This window comes from Calonectris borealis, unplaced genomic scaffold (assembly GCF_964195595.1).
Source record: "Calonectris borealis unplaced genomic scaffold, bCalBor7.hap1.2 HAP1_SCAFFOLD_248, whole genome shotgun sequence".
Classification (NCBI taxonomy): domain Eukaryota; kingdom Metazoa; phylum Chordata; class Aves; order Procellariiformes; family Procellariidae; genus Calonectris; species Calonectris borealis.
This window is the reverse complement of record NW_027441632.1, coordinates 46,345-54,914: the sequence shown is the minus strand read 5'-3', so window position 1 is coordinate 54,914 and position 8,570 is coordinate 46,345. Positions and strand designations below refer to the sequence as shown.

General features: G+C 49.7%; 1 long non-coding RNA gene across 2 annotated transcripts; it reads left to right on the top strand.

The window, feature by feature from the left end:
* The first annotated feature begins 613 nt into the window (after positions 1 to 613).
* On the top strand, positions 614 to 6,290 carry LOC142077423 (uncharacterized). 2 transcript variants are annotated; one of them, XR_012671807.1, is made up of 4 exons: positions 614 to 1,833; positions 3,889 to 3,952; positions 4,334 to 4,507; positions 5,425 to 6,290. It is a non-coding gene; the product is annotated as an uncharacterized LOC142077423 (long non-coding RNA). The 2 variants fall into 2 exon arrangements; XR_012671806.1 differs by lacking the exon at positions 614 to 1,833 and having other exon boundaries at positions 3,735 to 3,952.
* The last annotated feature ends 2,280 nt before the right edge of the window (positions 6,291 to 8,570 follow it).

Below are 8,570 nucleotides of genomic sequence, written 5' to 3'. Positions count from 1 at the left end.
CGCACGCCCTCTTCGAGTCCAGCTCTTGCTTGTTGACTGCTTCGAATAGTTATTAACTAATTAGTCGTACAAACTAATTAATGTTTATACAATGTCCAACTATGATATTTAATCCTAATAGTCGAGTTTTGACGGCGATTGGTTTACGACCTTGTCAAAAGCCCAGGCTGTTGCAAATAGCTGGAGCTTGTAAGGAGAAGGAGCTGAAATCAACGGTGCAGAGCTGGAGCTTCAATTAGCCAGAACCGTCGCAAGCAGGAGCTGGAACGAGACGGGGTGTCCGCTGTCTGGGGCATGCCTTAGCCAGGGGCAAAATTACCAGCAGCTGTAACGAGCGGGAGCTGCGATTCGCTGCAGTGTCTGTTTGCCGGAGCATCCGTCGGCCAGACTGCACTCCCGGCACGGCTGAAGAGCAGCCAGGCGCAGGCAGGGCTGTCCCCGGCAAGGCGCTCCGAGCGGCAGGGAGGCGAGTTGTCCTTCTGCTAGCGGGGAGCCCGGCCTCTTCCCTCGGGGATTAAATCCACGCCACGCGTGGATCCGCTCTCTTTGCGTGGAGGGTCTCTCCCGGTCCCGTTCCCGAGGGCTGAAGCGAGGTCCCCCGGGGGGCAGGCGGCAGCACGAGGCGGCGGTGTCTCCCCGGTACCCGGCAAAGGGGAGCGAAACCGGCCGGCTGGAGCTCCCGGGGTGCACAGCCCGGCCCCGCACGGCAGAATCCTTCCCTGGGTTTTCGCCGTTGGCTGGGTGTGACAAACAGGTTCATTTTGTGCCTCCTCTTTTCCCAGCGTCACTTTCTGCGTCACGTGAAGAAAATCCTGCGTGGTTGACGCCGCTTGCTGCTCAGGTGATGGGACATGTGGGGCCGGGGGAGCTGGGAGAAACATTGGCGCGTCCAAGGTCGCTGCAGGTGCTCCCCGTCAAACCCAGGGAAAAGGCAAATTTGCTGCTGGTGCAGAAAAGCTGATGAACAATTGCCGTGAACAGAGCGTGCCTACGTACCCTCGTTAGCGTAACTAACCCTGGGTAGTTACGAGTGTTTTCCTTTCAGGGAAAAGAATGAGCTTTCATCTACGAAAAATTAAGAGCTGCCTGTGTCCTTCTTTAAGTTCAAGTGTTTCTCTTCTGTTTGTTCATACTGATTTTATGGGCAGGTTGGAAATAGCCTTTTATTTTTATAGGCATAACTCAATTTGTAGTACTACGTGGTGTCAGGAGAGTGAATTTTGGAGCACCCAGGTATCACTAGAAACGGAATGAATGAGACACGATGGAAACTGATATTTAAACTTGATTTTTACTTGATATTTTTTTTTTCCTGAGAGTGTTGACGGCACGTTGTCCTGTGGCTCAATCCACGTTCTGTTCAGTGGAGTCTTCAGTCTAGGACTTTTAAGGAAAAAAGTTGGTCCTTCCGAAAAAGGGCTAGTCATTCATAGGCTCGAGGCATAGACTTGGCGAGCCGCTTAAGTACGTGATCAGAATTAAAGCCAAATGTCGCTTCGTGTTGCTGCTGTTGGCCTTCACTTTCGTTAATTTCCCCGCTGCTCCGTCATGGTTGGGAGCTCTGAATCATCATTTTTTTCACTCCCTAACGCATTTTTCTCCCCAAGGAGAGGCTACGTTTAAAAGTTACTTAGTTTCCTCGCAAATGCATCGGTCAATAAAACGGAGTTACGATTATTAAAACCACACAAATGACACCGGTCTTACAGATCTGGACTATTTCTGAACACGTGTTCATCGCGTGCAGATGTCATCGGGATACGGATCACCTGCATTTCATGCTCTGATGAGACAATTTGCTGAGACAGGGACGAGCTCCAAAAGAAAAAAAAGGTACAACGTCAAGGTTTTGTTTTGTTGTTGGTTTTTGTGGGCTTTTTGTGTTTGTGTTATTTTTTGGTTTGTGTTTTTTTTTTTTTAAAAGAGTGCGATGTTGACTGGTGGCAGCCTGCAGAGCTCTCTTGCTGCCTGACCTCTCCTTTTCTTCCCTGTCACTCCTCTTTCGTGGCTGTAATTTTCACTCGGGTAGTTTTAGAAGAGCGATTTAGTTCCTCGCCTGTGTAGATGTGCTGGTAATACCTGGAAGGTAAATGCTTGAACCGGTAGCGAATAACTTGGCTACAAGTAGAATTTCTGAAGGAAGAACAACAACAGCAGGAAGCAAGTAGCGAGTTACCCCAAATTTGTGTGTGTCAAACACATCAAAGTTTTATTGCCAAACATTGTTTGGCAATGTGTTCCAAATGGCTCGTTTTGGTAAACTTAAATTTTCAGGAAGTTCAGGGTTGTGTGTGGAAAAACGTGCCGCTCTGTCTAGGTGTCCTGCTACGTAAATAGCATCAGTCAGTAGCACATCCAGCGGCAGGGCTGCTGTTCCCTGCTCTCGATATTGCCGTAGTAGTGTTGTGATATTTCGACCTAAGAGGCGGGTTTAGGAATGGAAGGAGAATGCCTGCGTTCTGCAAGGGCTACGAATGCCGACCCTTTTCTCTGCCTGCTGCTTTCCTGTGCGTGAGATGAAACTGTATTGTTTTTCTCCCTTGTTCCCGGTAGAAATATTTCTGAAGCTGTCGCTGCTGTGGGTTTGCAATGTGCGTTACTGCGTTTTTGTAGAGTTCTAGTTACGGATCGTTTCTGCCGCGGCAAAGTGTCAAGATACGGTTTTCAGTTTAAAGCTTCAGAAGCTGCATTCGCTGAAATCGGCGTAGGTGAAGCTGGTTGTTGTGGTTTAACCCGGCAGGCAGCTAAACACCACGCAGCTGCTCGCTTGCTCCCCCTGCCCCCAAAGTGGGGTGGGGGAGAGAATCGGAAAAAAAAGTGAAGTTCGTGGGGTGAGGTAAAGACAGTTTAATGGGACAGAACAGGAAGGGGAAACAATCGTAACGATAAAAGAATATACAAAATAAGCGACGCACAATGCGATTGCTCACCGCCCGCCGACTGATGCCCAGCCGGTCCCCGAGCGGCAGTTGCCGCCGCCCGGCCAACTCCCCCAGCTTATGTACTGAGCGTGACGTCATATGGTACGGACTGTCCCTTTGGCCGGTTTGGGTCATCTGTCCTGGCTAAGGTCCCTCCCAGCTTCTCGCTGGCAGGGCATGAGAAGCTGAAAAGTCCCCGACTAGCGTAAGCGCTACTTAGCCACAACTAAAACATCAGCGTGTTATCCATGTTTTTCTCGTCCTAAATCTAAAACACAGCGCTATACCAGTTACCGGGAAGAGAATTAACTCTATCCCAGCCGAAACCAGGACACTGGTCTTGCGCATGATCCCGCTGTGCTCGCAGGGGTGCTCAGTGGCTCCTCATCAAAACAGCGAGGTGTGTGTGGACGTCCGTAGGGTTGCGCTAGGGGTCTGGGGGCGTTATGTATTTTTGCTGTTGGAAGACGGAATAGAGCGTGTGCCTGTTAAATCTAACGATGGTCGAAGGTTGGGAGGGACCCTGAGCAGGTTTGGTGGCACAACTGCAGTTTTCAAAGATCTCGACCGTTTGGAGAAACGGCCTGGAAAAAAGGATTCCTCTTTTGCAGCGAGTTCGCGAGGACAGACGGGTTGCCGTACTCTTTAACAAAAATACTCAACTTGGGACGTATCGGGTGAGGAAATCGCGGCTCTACTTAGGCTTGAGAAAACGTACGTAGGTGTCTGTGCCTGTCACCTGCGCGTCTCTAGGCAAGTGAGTTCTAGCGAAACTAAAGCTGCCGATGAGCCAAAAGAAAAGGCACGGTTGTCTAAAACATGCATAAGCTCTAGTGGCCTGTCTCAACAACTGCACCAAAGATGATGCAAAATACTTTCTCCTCCACTCAGTTGTAGTCTTCACAGAAAAGGAAGCTTTGTGCTAAACGTTTTTTTTTGGTTTTTTTTTTGCCTTTCCTCTCAGCAGAATGTCAACTGCCGTGAAAGTACGAGACGGATGGAAAGGATCCATAGTGGTCTGCAAGTACAAGGTATGCCTGTGATATGTGTCTGCATTTTTCCTAAGGTGCTTGTAGCGTGGACTTTACAGTCAACACGAAGAATGTGGCAGCTCTCCTTCTATCTGATTTTTTAACATGAAATATTTTAACACAAATACTAAAAATAAAGGTCTGTTCTGGAGCGTGGTACGCCTATTCAAGGCTTGCTTTCCTTCGTCTATTTTCTCTTCCTGAAAGCAGAGTCTTCTGTTTCTGTGCGCTTGCTATTAAAGGGTGCTGTGAAAATAATGTTGGACTAGAAGAGGAAAGGAACCGTTTGTAAGAGTTCGGACGTTCGGGAGAAACAGGCTTTGTTTTCACGATAAAAGCTTTATGCTTTTTCAGTCAGTCAGTGTTTAAAATACCTTACAGGAGCACTCGAAAACCTTACTGAGATACTGGCATCTGTGCTAAAAGCAATCAAGGTCAAAGAAGAGGCGTGGACAACACGGGACAAATCGGCGTCGCTTCGGTGTGTTTTCCAGGCTTTCCCGAGAAGCGGTAGCAGCCTCGTAACTAGCGACAGAGAGTCCTGATGTGTTTTCGGTGAGTTACTGATTCTCTAATGTCCTTTTTCCTAACCTGCAGCGCGTAATTTTGACTTTTCACTCTCTCTGGAAAAAAAAAAGGAGTTAAATCGATTTCCTTGCAAGGACCCAAGCGCAGCACATCTTCCAATAGTCGATGTACGGCTGATCTTTGGTTCTCGGGTGTAACAGTCGAGAGATCGTAAAGACGCGTTCCTCCGCACGCTTGGGTACAGCCAACAGCGTTAGCAAACCTGCCAGTCCTTTTTGGTAGCCTGATGTATTGCAGCACCGGGGATTTGATATTCCCCACCGCCTGCCCCTCCCTCCCCCCCCACCCCCCAAAAAAAAGTAAAACCGTATGGGAGATCTCTTATCTCACTGATTTTTCTATCATAAATGAAATTTTAAAAAGAAAGTTAAAATTGTCTAATTTCCAAACTGACTTGCATTGTTTAAACTGCAGCTGCCAAATAGCTGTAGTGTATAATTTATTAGGTGTGCTTAAGCAGTTGGGTAGTTGCTCTAAACGTTTAAAAAGAGAGGCAACTGAACGTTAGGGGCTTTTTTCCCGATCTTTTGGCAGAGTGCTCTGAAGCACTTTATTTCTGTCTCGCTTTCGACGGCGCGTTTCCCCGGCAGTTCGGTAGCATCGGTCTCGGCGCAGCTGGCCAGGCGTCCCTCCTAGTCATGTCACACACGCAAAACCCCTGGTCAAACGATAGCTGTGTAGCTTGGAGGTAGATAATTTAACGGTATGAATTCACAGCTACGCAATTTCAATGAACGCAAAAGGAAAATCAAATATTTTTATAGTACGAGTGTTCTCATTGTACGTATGTAAGCGTGCGCACGCCTTTTTAGCATAAAATGAATTGCTGAGATTTGTTCTTTCTTTTTCATTTTACTCTTCAAAGTTTTACGCTTCACTTTCAGCTTTATCGGCCAAGCGAGCGAGATGCGCAGCAGCAGCAGCAGCGCAAGGGCTGGAGCTGCGGCGGTGGATCCGTGAGCGTAGTTGCTGATTACGGCGCGCCCTTGTCCTGCAGCCTCACGGGGTTATCTCCCGGCAGCGGTGCTGTAAGGAAGGGACGAGGCGTTTTCCGACACCAGCGAGAGCGTTTACTTCTCTGCGAAGAACGTGTTCAGAATCGTGTCAATTAGTCTTCACGCTGATTTTAAGCGTTCGAATCGCTCGAGCTTTTAAAGGCGGCGTTGTATTTCGAGCTGACCCGTTTGCCTGGCACCCTCCTTTAGCTCGACTGCTACCCTCTCCCTTGCCCTGACCGAATTCCTCTGCTGCCTTCGGTGCTGTTTTTTTAACGTGCTGAAATATCCGTTGGGATTTTTGTTTTTCAGATGCCGCGCTGTAAGCGTCCCGTGGTGCTCAGGAGAGACCCCCGGCCCAGGTTTGCCTGCCGGTCGTTGGGCGTGCTGAGGGTGAGGGGCCGGCTGGCAGCCTGCGGGACGGGGGCTGGGGGGGGCTGCAAGCGTTTGGGGGGGCCGCCCCTCCTTTATCTTTCTAGCAGAGCCCCCCTTTTTGGCGGGGGTGCGTGCGTACATACGTAAACGGCATTATTAAAGTAACGAGCTGCCGGTTGGGGCCGTTTCCCTCGTTTTGTGTCTTTTTGGGGGGGTGAATAAAAAGGGGGGGTTGGGGGGCCTGGAGGGGTGATGATGTCATTTGGGGCACCCCAGCATCACCACGGGGGTGATGATGCCGTGGAGGAGCAGGTGAGTGGGGAATGGGGGGTCATGGGGGTCCGTGTCCCCCCCTCCCCCCCCCCCAAAGGGGGTCACAGCCCAAATTGCCTGAAAATTCATGGGGGGGGTTTCAAAAATTTTTAAAAACTGTAAATATATCTGTGAGGCCTCGAAATAGAAAAAAATCTCTCCTTGTTACATATATTGAAAAATAATATTAATTTATACGTACAAAAGGATTTCAAAATAAGGACCTATATCTGCCCTATTATATAAAGGATTTTAGAGTATAAAAAAATTCGAAAGATGTATATAGGGTTTTAAGATACAAAAATAACTCACGTCTCTATAAATCAAAAAATAAAGAACTTCCAAATGCAAAAAGGATGATACATTTTATACATGAAGGAATTTAAAATAGAAAAAGGTCTGAATAGATACCGCTATCTACACTTACTACGTGTTACATAGAGAGTCTACATAGACATTATATGTAATCTAAGAGATTATGTACAAGTGTAAATAGACATCTAAGTCTAAAACCTAAGTCTATAAAGATATAGGTGTAAATATATGTAAGTGTAAATAGAGAAGTCTATAAAGACATTTAAGTGTTCAAAATATGTAAGTCAACAGATCCATAGTCTGAGTAGGTATTATATATAAGAAGTGGGAAATAGGGGGGTATAAGTGAAACATAAATATATTCACTAAATATATATAGAGAGATATGTGTAAATACATTAAGTGTAAATGTCTCTGATAATAAGGTTTTTAAAATGCAAAGAAACCCTGTTTACAGAAAGGATTTTAAAATTCGACACACACACACACACACACACACACACACACACACACACACACACCCCCCGCCCCGAAACACCTCTCTATTGAAGATACAAAAGCGCTTTCAAAAGCTGCCTCTTCCCTGTTCTCCTTTTCCGCCTGTTCCCATCCTGATTGGGGGCCAGTTCCCCCAACAGGGACTTTCCCCTGCAGGGCTGCGCACGCAGAGCGGGACCTGCCGCCATGGCCTAAAAATACCACAAAACCCCTAATTCGGGGCCTGCAAGGGGTGGGGAAAAAAAAGCCCGCAATTTTGGGGGAAAAATACCCAACTTGGAGCTCCCGGGAAAGCCAAATCCGCCTGGATTTGGGCAGCCGGAAAGCAAAAAAAACCCCATTTTCACGCACAAAACGAAAAAGCAAAAACCACCAATTTTTGTTGTGAAAAGGCGTTGAAAAACCTCCAAATGGTGGAATGTTTTGGAAAAGGAAAAAACCCCAATTTTGATATTATGGAAAAGCAAAAAACCCCCCGATTTGGGGAAGATTTGGGGTGAAACACCAGCCACTTGAGGGGCATCGCTCGTGGTTATCCAGCGAGGGTCAGTCATCGGGAACGGATTATCTGTTGCGGGTCATCCCAGGCGAGTTTTCTGCTGTGGGTGGTCCCGGGTGGACCCCCTGGCGTAGGTCACCCCCACGCATGTCCCCCCCCGCCCCTCCCGGTGTCCGCCCCGCCTTTCCCGTGCGAGGTTTTCCCCGCGACGCGCCCCCCGTATCCCCTGCCCTCCTACCTCGTGCCTGCACTGCCCTCCTCTCTCCTCTCCCTCCTCCCACCCCCCGTGTTCCGCACTGCCTCCCCGTAACCCCTCTGCCCCGGACCCCTGGGGTGCTGCCTGCCCCGCCAACCTGCCCGTTGCCCCCCGCCCAAACTCTGGCACCCCCCTCCCGCTCCCCCGCCCCCCACTCCCACCCCGCTCTCCCTCCTCCTGCGTTTTGGGTTTGTGCTGCAAACGGCGTCGGTGACGCGGGGCTGCGTGAGTTCCCGCTGCGCAGCGCTTGCACCGCGCCGGGGGCTGTGCTGCTCCTCGCCCCGCCCTGCCGGCGAGCGGGCTGGGGGTGCGCGAGGGCCTGGGAGGGGGCACCGCTGGGAGAGCTGACCCCGGCGGACCCAGGGGATGTTCCAGGCCCTGTGACGTCAGGAAATAAAACTCGGGGGGCGGTTGGCGGGGGGGCCGCTGCTGGGCTGCGGCCGGCTGGGCATCGGGCGGTTGGCGGTGAGCCGTTGTTTTCATTTGTACCGCTTGTCTGTCTGGGGTTTTTCTCTCTGTTGTTTGGGGGTTTTTTCCTCCCTTTTCCTTACAAGTGGAGTTTTTTCACTTTTGCCCTTCCAATTCTCTCCCCCCTCCCACTGAGGGGGGAGCGAGTGAGCGGTTGTGTGGTGCTGAGTTGCCAGCTGGGATTCAACCACGGCACAAGGTGAGTTGCAAGCCCTGCTGGCTAAACGCTTTAGGCTCTCCGTGTTATTCCTGCCATCTTGCCCTCCTTGTTCTTTCCTGCTGCTTTCAAGTGCCTTGTGCTCCAGCAGCAGG